Source organism: Gossypium hirsutum, chromosome A09, assembly GCF_007990345.1.
Source record: "Gossypium hirsutum isolate 1008001.06 chromosome A09, Gossypium_hirsutum_v2.1, whole genome shotgun sequence".
Lineage (NCBI taxonomy): Eukaryota > Viridiplantae > Streptophyta > Magnoliopsida > Malvales > Malvaceae > Gossypium > Gossypium hirsutum.
The window spans coordinates 29466576-29471343 of record NC_053432.1 but is presented as its reverse complement, the minus strand read 5'-3'; positions in this window follow the sequence as shown (position 1 = coordinate 29471343).

Below are 4768 nucleotides of genomic sequence, written 5' to 3'. Positions count from 1 at the left end.
TTTTAAGGATAAAACCCCTATCTTTGGCCAGTAGGGTTATAAGTTTATTTTGGTAAAAAACATGACAGAATTGGCCTACTGGTCTAGTAGATAGTGGTGTGTGGAGTGTGCTAGTGGTCTAAGGTTAGAATCCCTGCTTGTGCAAATGAAGATTATTTTTACTGATGGCCATGGGAGGAAGTTGCGTTTGACTAAAACACCTAGAGTTTGAATAAGTGTGGATGGGGTTGTTGTTAGCCGAATCTGAGGAGTGGATAGGGGATTTCGATTGTTGAAATTGTAAATAGGAGGGATTTTAGGAGAAAATCAAGGATTTTTTAACTTGAAAGAGAGTTGTGTCGATTTTGAACTATGCTTATTAGAATTTCGATTAGGACTTGACTGCTCTCTTTTCAATTTTGGTTTCTGATACCACGCCAACTCTTTGTTCTGATGGGAGGCCGAATTTGCTTCTAGTTTCTTTTTGCATTTTTGGTTTCTAAAATTCCCAAAGAAAGTGCTGCCAAAATTTCCTGCTTTCAAGTTTTGGTTCCCCTCTCTTGCTCCTTGCCCTTTTGTGCAACCGTTCTTTCAAATTTTCCTCTAGGCACTAGAGTTTTCTCTAGAAGTGTTTGATTCATCTCTTCTCCTCTTTGGGCCGAAACAACTTCTCCTTCGTCTCCTCTCTCTCAATCTTTTTACTTTCTCTTGCAAAAATCGAATGCCCCTTTTCAATTGTGTTGACTTCTAGGCTTGGGTCTTGGCTGAATATTGGTTAGTCTTCTTCTCAGAATATTATGATTTCTTTTTCTGTGGGCCTAATGTATCCTTCTCACTCATTCTTTATTCCACCTTAATGATTGTCATTTAACATTGTGGTTCTGCCTATTGTTGCTAGGGGCTCGATCTCATTAGTTAAGGGGTTAGGCCGATTGTTCTTTCCCAACGAGTGATCTTTTCACTCGTGGTAAGTACTTTAAGTACTAGATATATTTATGTTAGGTTATAGATTCTTATGAATCGGTTAATTGTTTCGTATGAAGGTTAAAGCATTAGAGAGAAAAGGTTCGTTTTGGAACAAAAGAGGTTTTGTGATTGTTCGATTAGTAAGTAGAGATAAATCGGTTAAAGTATTTTCAATACTATGGTTTTAGATTAACCACGAATATGGACTGATGGTGAGGTTGTTGTTAATCATAGGTGCTTTGATCTCAGAAGCTTCTCGACTACAATTTCATAACAAGTGTGTGTAACACTATCATTATATGAGGAACAGCAAAAGCTGAAAAGTTGAAAAGCTGAAAAGCCAAAAGCCAAAAGGTGGACTGTCGACACCACACGGGCTTGTGGCCGCCAGTGTGGCAGGCAGTGTAACAAAACATGGCCGGGTGGTCGATGAGATGGCCATGAGCATTTTCATGGGTCAAAATGATATTGGGCCGAATTGGGTCGTGTAGTCCCAATGGGCCTGTGGGCCCCACACGGGAAAATCACACAAAAATGTGGTAAATATTGGGCCAGACTGTGTAAACCACACGGATAAGGCCATTTCTGAGTTATGTGGGCCATACGAGCATGTGGGCTCACATGGGCCCGCAATATAGGGTGTAGGCCCATTATCACCGATTGACTGTTAAGGTTGCATAGGTCACCTAAGACGACTGTGGACCTACTGTTGGGTTGATAAGTGTACCTGGACCCTTATTTTGTAAATGACTGATATACCTCTATGTGATGTATGATTGTTTGAGCGTGTCATTTTTATTGTATATACATTTATATTATGTTGCATTGCATGGGGTGGGATATATGATTTTAGAGGAAGTGTACTAAAAGGCTATAAGCCTATTACTGGCAACTTTGCTGTAAATACTATTTTAGTGCCGCAACAACTGCTACTTGGAGTGTAGGGATGGGTGGGTCGATGTTATCCCCACATGGTGTGTAGGTTTGGTACGGAGATGGTGTGCAGAGGCTGGATTGGGTATGATTTTCTTATTGCATACTATATTGATACTGTAATGGGCTTAGGCCCCAATGATACTGTTATTGAGATGGGCCCAGGCCTAGACTGCTACTGTTACTGATAAGGGCAAGGACCCTAACTGAAATTGAAAGGCTTAGGCCTAGATTGTGTTTACTCTAATTGATTGCTATTATGGGATTTCACACACTGATTTTTTGTAAACTCACCCATCTGTTAACTGTGCAAGAAATTTCCAGACTTAGGTGGTTCGGTGCGAGGGAGGACTCAGTGGTGGCCACTCGACTTAGTTAACTTTTAATATTATAATTAAGGTTTATTTTGGGTTTTACATTATGTAATAAGGCCTCTCGGGTTTATTTTTGATTTTGGTATTTTACTCATACTTATTTTTTATTTACAACTGCTAGTAGTAGGAAAAACGCGAGTTATCAAAAGTCAAATGTTTTCAAAACCACCACATATACATAACTCATTTTCAAAGCTTTCGTGAATAACAAACCGTTTTCAAAATTAATAATGTTTAATTAAAAACAACCTTTAAAAGTACAACCAACATTATGAATGAGCAATAAGACTTTAAGACGACTTTTCATCCTATATGAAGAGGCTAGTTATAAAAAGGGTTTTTAAACGACATGTCTTAGAAAAACACTTCAATGTGACATCGCCAGATCTGGTCATGACGTCTGGGTCGAGTTTGGGGTGTTACATTTAGTGGAATCAGAGCTAGGTTGCAAAACCCAGCTGTGGATTTGGGTGTTTGCAAAAATGTGGAAATTCTACCAGAATCGTTTCAAATGGTTTAAAGTGATTGATATAATTGGAAATGTTTTACTGAAAGAGTGGTACACCGAGTCTGCGCACTGATCCTGTAAGTCTTTTGACTGTTTATACTGAATGGATTGCATTGAAATGTTATTACTGAGACTACTTTAGGTAGCAAAACTATACTGAAACTCTCTAGTTGGAGTAAACTACAAACCGTAGTAAGACTGCAAACTACGAAAACAAACTCTGGAATAATATTGTTCATAAAATATCTGTAATAAACACTGGAACAATAAATTGACTAGCATAAAACTGTTAATACAGACTAAGCGCATTTGATATAAGCACCAGAGGTACTCGTGGAAGAGGCCCTGGCAGAGGCCGTGGAGGTGCTCAGGCTGGTTCTTCGTCCGCTGGACACCAGCCTAATGAGGAAGCTAGAGAGGCGCCAGCTTCGCCTATAACTGAGACAGGGTCTGAAAATCGAGTGGCTGGGGATGACGCAGTATCCCAAGCGATGTTGAGGATTTTGGAAAGGGTCGTTGGGCCTAGTACTGGTACTGTGGGTCGTGGGTCGGTTATAGAACGACTCAGGTCTAATGGGGTTGAGATATTCAGGGGTATTGCTAGAGTGGCCCCTAATGTGGATGAATATTGGATCGAGGCCACGGAGAGGATCATGGATAACCTCTACTGCATCCCCAAACAGAAACTAAAGGGTGCAGTATCACTGTTGAGAGATTAGGCCTACTAGTGGTGGTTTACTGTCAAAGAGGGCACTCAAGCTGATCGATTGACTTAGGAGTTTTTCAAGACTACTTTTTAGGCTAAGTATGTGGGTGATAGGTATGTGGATGCCCATAGGAGGGAATTTCTGAATTTAACTCAGGAAGATAGGACAGTGGCAGAATATAAGGCTGAATTTTTACGACTGAGCCGCTATGCACGTGGGATGGTCGCAACTGAATATGAGCAGTGTGTTCGATTTGAGGATGGCCTCAGAGATGGTCTAAGGGTTATGATAGCTCCTCAGAGGAAGCGGTATTTTACAGCACTGGTTGACAAGGCAAAAATCGTCGAGGAAGTGAAGCGCGTTGAGTGCTAGAACAGAGAGAAAGGTAGGGGTAAGAGGGATGCTGAGCCCTCAAATTCATTTCAGAGGCCTAAGAAAAAGGCCAGAGCTAATGGGCCGATCAGAGTTGGGGCCCCTGCTGCTGCTATTGGACCGCAGATTTGTGCTGACTGTGGGAGACTCCATCAAGGTGAATGCTGCAAACGAATTGGGGCATGTTTGAGGTGCGGTTCTATAGAGCACCGTATTAGAGATTGTCAGTGGAGGACCGATCAGGTGCCAGCTACTGGTTTTGGTTTTGGTAATGCACCTCAGAGGGTTGTTCAACAGCCACCGAGAGGCCGTGGGCAAGCTAGAGGTGGAAATGGTATGGGTCGTGGTCAGAGAGGACCAGGCCGAGTAGCTAGTCAGGCTGAGGCAAGGCAGCCAGCTCTAGTGTATGATGTTCGTCACCGAGAGGAGGCAGATGCTTCGGATGTCATCACAAGTACGTTTTTGTGTTGAGCCATGAGATATAGCTTATATTTGATCATTGGGTTGTAAACCTAATTGATTTTGCATGACTGTTCTAATGTCTTGATGATGTGCATGTTGTGATGGCTTATTACCAATGGATGTGTGATATGGTATGCATATTTGATGGATGAATTTTGATCAATAAATGTGACCATATTCTTAGTATAAAAGTGTAAATTTAGAGTGAGTTAATGATGTTGATGAAGAATGGAATTAGTGTGGAATGCCTTAAAGAAACATGTTAACGTTAGTGTGTGATATGTGACATTAAGGATATGAATTAGACCTGACTATGAATGCTAGATGATTAAGTTGAGAATATTAGCATGAAGATAACCATGGTATAAAGGTATAAGTGGTAATGAAGATGACAAGGCCAAATGAATATGGTTTGGTAAGTCTAGACTTGATATAAAATGAGTATGAGAAACGTCAGTACGATGACA